A 13,377-nucleotide genomic window follows, 5' to 3' on the forward strand; every position below is an offset into this window, starting at 1 on the left:
TATATTTATATATATTCTTTATGTATATGTATATTCTTTATCATCCCATTTCTCTGGCCATTTAAACCTTCTATAATTTTCCAAAACTTTGCTTACTGAGTATATTTTGGTTCAACATTTATTGAGCACAAGGCTAAATGTTTTACCTACTTTATCTTAGGAGAGAGGCTACCTTTGCCTTCACCAGCAGTCTACCACCATCTTCCAAACCAATCACCTACCACAGAATGTCTTTGTCAAGTTTAATATCCTTCACATTTGACTCCTTTCCTCTTCTGGTGCTCAATTCAAGACGCTTTACTTTGTCACAAGAAGTGTATAATAAACTCCATGCTCCAATGATATATGAGTAAGGGAAATTTTTTCATGACCTGGCTGGCCCTGAACATAATCACCAGAGAGGCTCTTTGTAGTCAGATACTGTGGTTTTAAGTGTGGATTTTTCTTCACGTAAGAACACAGCTTGTCTTTTATAAAATGTTATCAAGCATGCTTGTCTCAATGGTATTTTGTGTTAGAGTTACACAGGTTAATTACATATTACACAAAATCCAATTCTTTTCTCTTTCTTTCTTTCCTTTTTTTTCTTTTTTAAGGAAGGCTTCGCACCCAGTGTGGAGCCCAACACGGGGCTTGAACTCACGACCCTGAGATCAAGACCTGAGCTGAGATCGAGTTGGACGCTTAACCAACTTAGCCACCCAGGTGCCCCTAAATAAAATCCAATTTTTTATGGCTGTCTTAATGGTATATGTCATCTTATCTTCCATTAATATTTGAAATTCACTCGCTAGCCCTTCTTCTCTCTCCCTAAACCAACTTCTGGACAGAACAGTTGGTCGCAGCTTAGCACTCCCAGCAGAAGGTAACAGTGGCAAAGTTATGTTTTGTTTCCGTTGGTATGGCTGGTTGGTGAGTAAGTTGATGTTTGAGGGCTCCCTATATACTCATCACCGTGCTAGATTCTGGGGCTAACGAGAAAGATAAATGCTAGACCTTCGAAACATTTATCTTCCAAGCAGGACATAGGAAGAAGCCACACCGAGCAGGGGCTCTCTTAAGGGACTGACATTTCACTGATTAATCTATGGCCTCCTCTCCCTCTGTAAATGTACCGACATAGGCCCAGGATGCGGGGTGACCACAGCAAGTGGGGGCTCCTCTGGGATGTCTGCCCTCTGATATTCCCGCAGTGGGAGTTGTCTGCCCACCAGAAGTTGGCGTGTTTGTTCCCAAGCCCACGTATGCTAGTTCTTCCCATCACTGTTGTTACCCAATGTAATTAAACTTACTTAACGTAAGGAATATGAATAAAAAAGAGATAGTCTGTTTCTACAAGATCTCAGGTGAATGGTTGGGAAAGCCATAGGAAAGGCGAATTACTAAAAAACACATGCCATCGGTGTGTGCGTGGGAGAGCCACCTGTAAAAAAATCCGGAAAAATCTGATTGCTTCACAGAATGGCTTTAAAACCTTGCTCCACTTTAAAGGAAACCAAGACAAAACGATTGCAAAAGCCTCAGAGGTGTGGCTTATATGAGAAATTGGACACAGAGCTCTAATGGGAGGCTTGAAACTCAAAAGACATGCGAGGCCTTGGCCCTACATCAAAAACTTGAGGGATGCTTTAAGTTGAAATAAAAGCTTAAGGAATGATTCCTTCATTTTGTATGATTCCTGCTTTAACTAACTTGTTCAACTAAATCACCAACTATTAATTGCACAGGGGTAAGAGTTCCCATGGTATAAAGCTACGATACGGGGTGCTGAGGCAGACAAGAGGACTTCTTGGGAAGGGAAGGGCTCAGGACATGCTCCATGGAGGATGTGAGTCCTGAACTGTGTGCCAGAGGATAGAGTAGGGGTTCGTAAGGAAATAAGTAAGCCAGTCACCTCCCCGGAAAGGAATCAGCATAGTCACAGAAGTCAGTTTTCTAGACTTTGTCCATCGACCCAGAGGCAAGACAACACAGGTATGACTCCGCTCAGCCATTACTATGTGTCCTTAAGCAAGAGTTGTGCGTCTCCATGTCTGTATCTGGAAGATTAAGATAACTGTGGTCTGTACCTCAATGGACTGCTGTGAAAATTAGAGGAGATGACCTTTAGATAATCAGGCATTAACAAAAACATTGCAAACTTTCTGGGAGCAAGACAGTGAGACCATCTGTGGTGATCCTGAAGATTAGAGAAGTGTGGCACAGCTCTTCTAAAATCTCCTGCCACAAGCATAAGCTGTCGAAAGTTCAAGAGAAGGGAAGGTGTGATGTAAGCTCCCAGGTGCCAGGAGCCACATCTGCCCCTGAGACCCGCAAGCCAGATGCGAAAGGTGGTACTCCTAATAACCAATACTGAGTATCAAACATCAAGGCTCACAGTGGACTCATCTGGTTCTCCCAACAGGTGTCCAAAGTAAGTATTCCTATTATCTCCCTCTTACAGACGAGGGAACTGGGTCTCATAGAAGTCAAGTGTATCACTCCAGGTTGGACAGATGATAAACACAATATGGACTAGAACCCTGGCCACCTGATTACAAACTCTGTGAGCTTCCCCAACACCATGGCTGCCTTTCCTGTTGGCCGTTTAGTTCACAACCATGGACTGCAGTGTCCTGTATTTGTTCATTTGTTAAAACTTTTCATAGGACAGGACGCTGTAAAATGAGGCTTGGAGATTATCAGGGATTTCAATTATCCTGCCTATCCCTGACCTCCATTACCAAGGATAATCTGAAGCTAGCTGGAGCAATTTTCTGAAACTTTCATTAATTTGAAATAAATTTCTACAATGTCATCCCCCTCCCCTTAATCCAAATTAAAATGTTCTTGTCTTTTCAGGTTTTCATTATGGGCAAATCCTTTGCATGTCTTGGAGATAGACTGTTGTGTTTCTCTAGGTCTTTTGTATTTCTGCTTTGTTTTCTTTGAAATGAAAAGACCCAATACCGAATTCTGATTTTAAGGTGAAGTCATAACATCAATGTATGTCATTAAAATGTTTTATTGCAATTACGGAAATAGTCAATGCCAAATGATGTGCACGATATTATTTTCTGCATCCTTCTTTATCCCATTCTCAAAGTTAATACAGCCTATTATATCTCATTCATTCTTCCGGCTGCCTCTGCACAGTAAGCAGATGTCTCCATTGAGTACTCCACAATGAATCTGAGATCTTTTTCCCGAGCACTTACAAGTAGAGTAATTCAGAGCCCATCAGTGAGTATGAGCTGTTTCAATTGTTCCTTCCAGTGTACATTAGCTCGCACTTGTCTACATCAAATTTCAAAGAATCTTAGATATTACAGATGGAAAAGACCAGTGAGTTCATCAGGCCAGGCCACTCTGCCGGCAAAAGCAAGCATGGAAGGGATTCTACGAGTTCATGCTTTTTTAATGATGTGTATTAGTAATAATTACAAGTACTGTGTATACGACATGGTTTCTTTTATCCTAAAATCAGTTAAAAGGCTTTCTTTTTAAAGCAATGTTTCTTTTCCAAGAGGGAACCGGAGATCAGACCTCAATGTTACCATACCCAAAGCCAGCCCGACAGGGGGCTCCTGGTTGGCTCAGTTGGTTAAGCGTCCAACTCTTGGTTTCACCTCAGGTCACGATCTCATGGTTTCATGAATTAGAGCCCTGCATGGGGCTCTGTGCTGGCTGCGTGGAGCCTGCTTGGGATTCTCTCTCATCTGCTCTCTCTCTGCCCCTCCCCCACTTGCATTGTCTCTGTGTCTCTCAAGGTAAATAAATAAACTAAAAAACAAAATGAAAACCAAAATGCCAGTCCTACAAAACCCAGAACTCAATTCAGTTCAGTTTAGTAAACATCTCTGAGCACCAGCTACTTAGGCAGGGGCCATGTGGGGTGTGTAGAGAGAGCCGGAGATGAATGGAACCAAAACCAAAAACCCTGTCCTCTTGTTCATCACCTATTAAGGGATTTGTGATGGTGAATGCAGAAAGATCTTATGATCACTTCAAGAAAAGAACCAGATAACATGGACACTCTGGGGATGGAGAGACTCCTCGGGCTCTAGGAAGGATGAGCCTAATGTCCGTCAACAGAGATCAGGAAAAAAAAGGGACGTGAGCAAAGAAGCAAACAAAAACAAGGGACAAAACCCATGAGCAGATGTCTACAGGCCTCTTTAAACAAGATTAGGCCACAGAAACTCAATTTAATTGACAACTTTAAATTACAGTCAGAACACATAGTTACCAATCATAAATATACTTATGGAGAGAAGGCAGAATGTTTTAAATTGGGACTGGTTTTTTGGTTTCTTTTTTGGTTTGTTTGTTTTGTTTTTGTTTTCAGAAAGCCTGGTATCGTATGTAAGAAAAATTGGGAACTCCCAACCTCAGACTAAAATCTCCAATCCAAATTTAAATGGATAGGAGACCCACTTGCAGTAACTTAATACTTTTAACACCTCACCATACAGCTGAAAGCTGACACTGGGATACCATTTGGCCACTTGAGGGATTTGTAGTTTCTTGTTGAATTTCTGGACAACTATAGATCCTCAACCTAGAATGCACCAAAAAAAAAAACCAGGATACTGTTTTCTGGTCTTCTTGATAGAAATACCAGGAAAATGCAAATATGTTCTTCTGATTAATAAGAGTAGCTGCTTCTCCATATTCAGTCAAACAACCTCATCTTCAAAAACACTATTAACTGTCAATATGTTACCATGGGAGTTACTTTGTACCAACCTTTGTAAAATCACTGGTATCAAGAAAAAGGAAATTATAGAAGGCTTCTTGTCCTTCTGTATTTGTCCCCTCAAAGACCCCTGCAAATGTTGTCTACTGCACAAAGCCTTCCCCTGTTCCTTCTCCCACCACTTCCTTTACCCACCAAACTAACTGTTTTCTCCCTTGACTCCTACGGTTCCTTGATCCATTGCTACATGCTTCATTAGTGGTGTGAGCATCTATCTCTTTCTACCAGAATGAATGCACCTTAAAGGGAGGGATTCAGACTTAACTTGTCTTGCATTCCCACAATGTCAAGTTCATTTTTCATTGCTTGACACACAGTAGACATTCAACACATGTTTGTTAAATCATTTCATTGGGTCTGGGAGACCCTATTTTGACATATTTTAGTTACTAAAATTTTTTCCCTTTGTACCCTTTCCAAAAATTGCCCTGGTCTGTCTATTCATGGCCCTCAGACTCAGATGCAGCATAAGTATGTGTGTGTGCCTACCACTATCTGACATTCAATCAGCACGTACCTCTGGTAGTGAACTCCATGAGGGCTGCCCCCAACGACACCAGAATCTTGATTCTGTCACATTCACATTCAGCCACTACGTGACTTTGTTAAACACTGGAGTCAGATGGACCTAAGTTCAGAAAAACTTACACATAAGCGCTGATTGTCCCTTACTAGTTGTATGGGCAAGTTAAACTCTCCAGACCTCAATTTCCTCAACTACGATATGAAACATAACTAGCCCCTAACTTGGTTTAAATAAGACAAGGGTTCAGGTCAGTGCTTTGCACATAGCAAATACTCAATTAATGATTAAAATTGTACCCTTGTTCATAAAGTAGAAATAATAATACAAAACTTTCAAGATTCTTATAAGAGATAATTGGTATCTTGGATTTATCTTATAAAAGATAAATGATAAATTTTATCCAACACACTCAGTCAATGTTTCCTTCCTTCCTGTGTGCTAGAATAATTGTTACAATGGACTGAGCACCTACTGTATCCTAGGTAATGTGTACCAGTCACTTTAAATACATTATGTCATCTAACTTAATTCTTGTAATAAGCTATTGAGATAATAATCATTATCCCTATTTTACAGATGAGTAAATTGAGTTTCAGAGAGAATAAATAACCGGCCCAAGGTCACATCACTAGTTCATGACAGATTGTTCCAGGAGCTAAAGTAAGAGGGATCATGAACAGAATGGGAAGCAGAGAAAGAAAATACAGGCAAAAAGTATGGGCAGAAACTCCCTAAGAAGCTAAGTATTCCTATTTATCCCCACCCTAGTGCCCTAGTTCCCAGTTTCAGGATTATGCTGCCTTTTTTTGAAAATTTTAATGTTTATTCATTTTTGAGAGAGAGGACAGAGCACAGGCTGGGCAGGGGCAGAGACAGAGGGAGACACAGAATCCGAAGCAGGCTCCAGGTTCCAAGATGTCAGCACGGAGCCCGACGTGGGGCTCGAACCCACAAGTCGTGAGATCACGACCTGAGCCAAAGTGGGACACTTAACCGACTGAGCCACCCAGGAACCCCAGATTATGTTTGCTTTTTAAACCAGCCTCTGGGATCGGAGACAATATATTCTCACTTTCACTGTTCACACACTCCCGTTTTTTAATAAATGTATGAAATGATGTCACTCATCTCAGAACTAACTCTAATACATTTCCCTCTCCTAATTTCTTTCTTGGTTATAACTTTGATATTTGTTCCCACAGTCTTCTTATCTCCGTTATACTGTCAACCATGAAACATTTTAATTTTTAATAATCTGGTTACCCTTAATTCTTATATTTCCACAATGGACTTGTATTAGATATGTCAAATACATCTGTTGCTACCTATGTGGAAGGGAAGATGGCCCTTTCAAAGTTCCTTCTAAAACGAAATCTGGTTTTATATTAACAACCCCCCACCCTCACCCACCTCCCTTTACCACAACACCCCAGGCTAGAGATTTGCGTCCGACCCTTGGCTGGTTAGGGACTTAGAAGAAGGGCGAGGATAAGATGAGTTGGGTGATTGGATTCTTTCCTGGGTTATCTGAATTAGGCAAATCTGAGAGAATGAAGCAATTTATCACGGAAAATTACAAATGAAAGAATGTAAGGAAAGAAGGGGTGAAGAAGAAACAAAAAAACTACGGTAGAAAGGATAGAGTTCTGGACATGGCGGTCCTGGCGAGTCAGAGAAGCAGCACTAGGTGTAGGCAGAGGCTGTGAGGTGGAGAGAGCTTACGCCGAGTAAAGCTGGAGGAGCAAATCAGCCCTAAAGGAGCCGGTAAGCAAGGCGAACACACAGGGAGAACACGAGATCGATATACAAGAAGAGGCTGCCCTTGGAGCAGCCTCAGGTCCTGAAAGACTTCGGTGCTGATTGCAGCTTCCGGTTGTGAGCGTCCTCACCGTGAAAGCCCCTTTCCTTGAGGAAACTTCCATGAGTCAGTTCTTTGCCACCAGAAGGCCTTTTCTCGAGGGTTCAGCACTTAAAACCTTTTTTAGAAAATGAAGGTTAAATTGTATTGTTCCCTGCTTTGTTTCAGGTGAGTCTCAGCTGCAGATTCCTGGAAGTCAGGCATTCACCTTACTACCCTCGATTGTCCAGACTTCCTCAAAGATCTCTTTATTTTCCCTGTTTCTGAGATAGAAGAAACTTCTCTTATTCAGCTACTACCTAAATATCAACACAGACACCACTCATTTATCATCTATGACCCTTTGACATAAAAAGTAAGCTCCAAGAGGCGCCCCGATGGTTCAGTCAGTTAAGCGTCGACTTCGACTTAGGTCATGATCTCACAGTTTGTGAGTTCAAGCCCTGCGTCAGGCTCCATGCTGACAGCTCAGAGCCTGGAGCCTGCTTCAGATTCTGTGTCTCCCTCTACCTCTGCCCCTCCCCTGCTTATGCTCTGTCTCTCTCAAAAATAAACACACATTAAAAAATTTTTTTAACTAAATTCCTAGATGCAGGAACTAATGAAAAACACAATGAACAAGCTTTAGGGGAGAAAAGCTGAGCACAAGAAGAGGGAAGATTCAGGGACCCACAAAATACTCTGCTATGAATGTATAGCCTACCCTTTGCAAAGGGGGAGAAGGGTGAATATCATAAGACATTTCCTTTTTTTTTAACATGGGACATAAAGTTGTATAATTTAAGATTTTTATCTGTCATTCTTTTTGTATTCAGTTACATTTTTTTTTTCTTTCTCTTTCACTTTCTTTCTTTCTCTTTTTTTTTTTTAAGAGAGCCCACCACAGGGCTTGAACTCACAACGCTCAGATCAAGAGCCCCTGAATGAACCACCAAGGGCCCCTATTTAGTTACTTGACAATAACTATTGACCACCTGCTGTTTCACCCTGTGCAAGGCAGCAGGGGCACAAAAACTAGACAGTCCCAAACTTTACAGAAGCTATAGCCCAGAATATATACAGCATATTCTAATGTTCTAAAAAGCATGCTGATATATCATTTCAGAAACCTGTTCTTATTTTCCCATCTATAAAGTCAATAATATATTTCTCTTACATAGTGGTCTCTCCAGATTTTATGAAGTTAAGCAAGATAGCCAATGTTAGGAAGTTTAAGCAACCAAAAACAAAGGAATAGTATAAGTCAAAATATTATTAAATATGGTCTTCCAAATTCCCTTCCCAAGTTGTAAAGTAATTATATCTTACATGGTTTGTTTTTTTTTTTTTTTGGCAGACAGCAATAAGACCAATTCAAAGAGAGTCAGTGGTTTATTAATCCTCAAAGCAGCCTTGAACTAGTCTCCCTTGCTCTGTGTAAGATGATGTTCCTAAAACATGGTAGAAGTTCTTACTCTGGATTCTGAAAATTGCATGAAGAGAAACCATGTGAAATTTTTAAATTATATCTTTTCAAAAGATTTAACCAATTTCAAGCGAATAGTGCTTGGAGTTACTCACACAGAACATGATTAATAAAAACGTCATTCGCTCTCCACCCTGTCTCTCTGTTGGCCACATTTCAGAAGCAGTTCATCACTCACATCCTAAAGGTATGTTCCATACATATATCTCTCTCACACATCATATCAGCAAGTCTTCAGCAATATCCTTCAGGAGCTGCTGATCGTAAAGATGGTCAGTAGCCCTGTTATCCCCCAAAGCACAGCGTTTAACATGTAGCATATTATCGTCAGCACTGCCATTGCTTAAACTAGTCCCCTGCACCCTCGAAACAGAATGCAAGCGTAGTGCGAAAAGGAACAGCACGATTTCTGGGAGGAAGCAGTAGCGTGGCGAAGCGAGGTACCCGGCGCCCGTCCATTTTCAATTCATACTTATTGTACAGGAAGATGGGCATTCAAAACAGCCTATTCTTCTGAAAATGGTTCCTTAGTCTCCTTGCACATGTGCCTGCATGCTGACTGGCCAAGTCCCTTCAAATCCATAAATGAAAATCCCACTCTTGCTTAGTGTGCTTTTCACTTCAAAATGTCAACGTGGTCTGGATGTTGTAGGAACGAACCCCATATATCCACAAAACTCACATCTCCCCTCTGGGGACCGCAGTTCTTGAACTGGGCTTTGTGTAAGGTGACCAAAGGACCAGATCCGTGGAATAGTCTCGTCACAGAATTAGAGAAATAGGGAACAACAGGAAGGAAACTTAGATACGATGGAGCCCAGCCCCTCATTCTGAAAGAGGTCCAGAGGTGCAGAATGGGGAGTCCTGGGTCATAGAATGGCAAAATCAGAACCAGAGCCTGGTCCAATGCACTTGTAAAAACCATGTAAAGATGAAGTAGAATTGAGGCCCCTTCTTTTTTGATCAACACTCTAAATCTTACTTATTTTTTATTTTTTTAACTTTTATTTATTTTTGAGAGACAGAGACAGAAGATGAGCAGGGGAGGAGCAGAGAAAGAGAGAGAGACACAGAATCCGAAGCAGGCTCCAGGCTCTGAGCTGTCAGCACCGAGCCCGACGCGGGGCTCCAGCGCATGAAGCACAAGATCATGACCTAGGCAGAAATCGGACACTTCATTGACTGAGCCACCCAGGCACTGCGGAACACTCTAAATCTTAAGTCTTTAAAGAAAGGAGTGAATTTGTCTGGAATATCAAAGGTGACTGCTTTACTTCTTTGCTTTTCAGCTCTTGAAGGGATTTGGCCTAATGGAAATTTAATCAGCTGGCTATTGTGCCCCCTGTTTTCTTGTTAGTCCTTGGGTGAGTCACATAACCTTACTCAACTGTAACCGAAGGATAACGATACTCAATTCATACGGCTATTAAAAGAGAGGGCTGAGCAGATATGTTGAAGTGCATTAAAATGTCTAGGCTTACAAGAAATGGAGAAAATTTCCATTTTACACCTTATATTTATATCTTTTGGGGGGAAACACACATACACACACACACACACACACACACACACACACACACACTTCCCTTCACTAAAGTTATATACAAAACTGGCATTTGTAATCAAGGAGTTTGGGGAATGTCTTGCATGTAGTGATGGTTTTACCTTCAGCAGGACTAGAAGACCTCGCACTTTTATTTACACATGGTGCACAAACAATGCACTTTTTAAATGTCATCAGTCTTCATTTTTAGTCCTCCAGAGTTAAGGATGACCTGATCACAGTGTGTGGCTTCCCAGTTCTGTTACATTTCTCCCTCAACCAGATCCTCCTCTGATCCACATCTTAGCTCCCCACTCGGATCACTCCTCTCTTTGGATTACTCTTCCAAAGCCTCCCGGAGAGGCAGCGCCCTGGTGAGTAACACATTGGGGGGCGGGCAGAGTGTGTCAGAAGTGATCAAATACTTGCAAATGAAGTCGTACTGCTCACAGGAGAAGGCAATGGCCACAGGTGCCAAATGCAGATGACGGTGGCAAGCTCTGGGTAGGCCTGTTGCTACAGTGTGGGCCGGTACTTCACGGAGTAACAACCTTGGGTGCATAGAAATGACTCATCACACGACTTAACCACACGACCTGTGTAGGTTCTCAAAGTGAAGGCACCAAACCTATGATTTATGTGTGGGTGGGCATGTCCGTCTTCCTTTTAAACTACTAAATTAGCCTAAGGGGGGAAAAAAGATGGATTGACAACACTCCTCTGAGTACTTGAGAAGCACACAATGTAGAAAATGGGGATGTAAGTGTGAATGCAAATCTGCCTGCATGGAAATGACTGGCATTTCAACCATACGTTCTCTCCAAGCAAGACCAAAATGGGGACGGGAGACGCTCCTACTCTGGGAGATGAAACCAGTAAGATTGCAATAACCCACCCAAAGTGGGAAGATAGTAAGATGAAGAGGTTTTGATAGACTGCCCTTAATAGTTAGGCGTCCTTGTCTTCATTACACTATTATCTTTGGAATGTTCAGAGGACAGTGCTAATGGCGGAGTTTCCGCAGCTAAGTGTTTAGTTAGCGTCAACTACAGAAACTAGGGAATAAGTGAAATGAGACAAGAGCCTCACTAACCACATGTCTCTCCCAATGCCCAGGAGAGGCTAACAGTGTGCAGAGGCCAGAGCTAACGTGAACCCCCCCCCAGATAGTGACTGCTACAGAGGCCAACTCACAAGGAGTATGAAGTTCCTTAACAGTACAAGCATAAAGGGTTAATAGATAGTATTTGTGCCTGTGTTGCATTGTGGGCAGGTGGAGGGAGGGATTTTTACTGGAAACACTGGACTCTGCGCGTGAGTAGGAATGCCTCCAGCGAAACGGGAGTTGACTGGGGCCGGAACTCAGCCAAGAAGAAAGGACGGCCAGCTTAAGTCTAGTTACAAATTTAGGGCAATTACTTCTGCACCTTTATGCTCTGCTCAGATAGATCTGCATGCTGTTCAGTATAAATTATCAATACTATAATTACTAATTTAACTACATGGCAAATGTTGAGTACACCACCAGGACTACATGCTCCCTAAGAGCAAGGGCACACGCGCCTTGTCCTTTCCTATGTTTCAGTGCCCAGCAAGGCGCCGGGTGCACAGGAAATGCCCCTCACATATTACTTGAACAAACAAGCGAAGACATGAATGAATCCCTACGAACTCGTACTGTCACATGGGGTCGCCATGTGGTCCAGGGCTTCAGTGTTCTCATTTAAGACTTGATGAATAACCTTTCTTTTCCCTGGCAGTGTTGAAATTCTAACATTTGCAAAAGATATCCAGAACCTGAAATCTCGCTGGAAACAAACCGTGGTAAGACCTCCTGCTTACAAAGTGGAGAAGAATTAAGTTTTAAAATATGAAGTTCAGGTCCACTCCAATGAAACATGACATGGGTGTGTGGAGGGTGCTTCTTGCCCGATCTGGGCCAATTCATATCTTTCTTTCAGCCCTTCTTACCCCCAGAAGGCAGGTTCTCCAGGCCCCTAAGGGGAAAACATAACCATTCCGAACCAGTGCTGGCTGTTTGCTTACATCCGTAGCTATCACAGGGAGTTGGTCTGATAAACATTTGCAGTTAGAATGGAAGGAGGCACAGCCTCCCAGACTTTCACAGATTTTTCTGGACAACTAGCAGAGTCACAGGAAACCTAGAATTAGGTAAGAAAGCGAAATTCCCCCAGAGAATTCAACGAGAGCTACAACCGAGAGCCTTGAAGTGATCACCGTGTGAGAAGAGAAGAAAGGAAATCCACAGTTCAAGAAAATAAGCAGACATTTTTTTCTTTAAAAAAAATTTTTTAAAGATGAGTAGCAGGCACTGATTTTAGCCTTCTCTTCCCATCTCTCAGGATGTCACTTTCAAAAGCAAAAGGTTTTATCCACAAAACCGCCAGTGAGTAAACAGCCTTCACATTCTTACCCTCACACACACAGTAAGATATTTACTCTCTGATAAACAGCAATTGTAAATAAATCTCATTTAATCTCTAAAAGCCACAATAAAAATCTTTAACCTCCAAGGTAGAGTTTACAGATGTGTCTGCAAGACCTACCAGCACCCGGAACACCCAAGGTCTTGGAATAAACTACTCTAACAGGAGGCACATTTTCTCTCTCAAGCATCTTACATTGACCTTCTTTTTACAAAAATATGTACCAGGGAGGAGGAAAGGGGAAAACCCAACCCCTCCCACCCCATTCTCTGTACAAATCGGCCAATAAATCTAACGGAAAAGACACAAGAGAAAAGGACAGAAGCCAACAGGTGGAAAAAGGCTTTTTGTTTCCTTAGAAATGCTCAGACACTTGATCTGTGTTCCGTGGTTTTTTGTCTCAGGGTGTCTTTAATGATGGTTTGATGAGGAGGAGGAGGAGGAGAACACTTCTACTTAGTGATTCTGCAGAATTGCTAGCTTGAAGCTTTCTCTGTGCCTTTTAGACACAAGTATCTGTTCTGTTTCCGCCAAATCCCAGGCAGACATGCCGCATCCCCACTCAGTTCTCTGGATTGCACATGGGGGGGAAACTGAGGCACGCTCCCCGCCACCAGCACCCCCGGCCCCCCACCCAACTCCTCTGTACAGCATCCACCACCAGAGAAATGCCTGAGCCTGGAAAAGTTTCTGGATCGTCTTGCAGCAGAGTTCTGCTCTCCCTTCTCAGCTGCCTGGCTGGGGGGGTGAGAAGGACCGGGGTACCTCCCCTGCACGAGGCGCGCCAGGGCAGTAGGGGG

At 42.5% G+C, this 13,377-nt stretch overlaps 1 protein-coding gene across 8 annotated transcripts in view; it reads right to left on the reverse strand.

Annotated features, from left to right (window-relative positions):
* The window catches only part of BCL9 (BCL9 transcription coactivator), an 83,046-nt gene that overhangs the window by 68,996 nt on the left and 673 nt on the right, over nt 1-13,377 (reverse strand). The window lies entirely within an intron of this gene.

Source organism: Suricata suricatta, chromosome 8 (assembly GCF_006229205.1).
Source record: "Suricata suricatta isolate VVHF042 chromosome 8, meerkat_22Aug2017_6uvM2_HiC, whole genome shotgun sequence".
In the NCBI taxonomy this organism is placed as follows: domain Eukaryota; kingdom Metazoa; phylum Chordata; class Mammalia; order Carnivora; family Herpestidae; genus Suricata; species Suricata suricatta.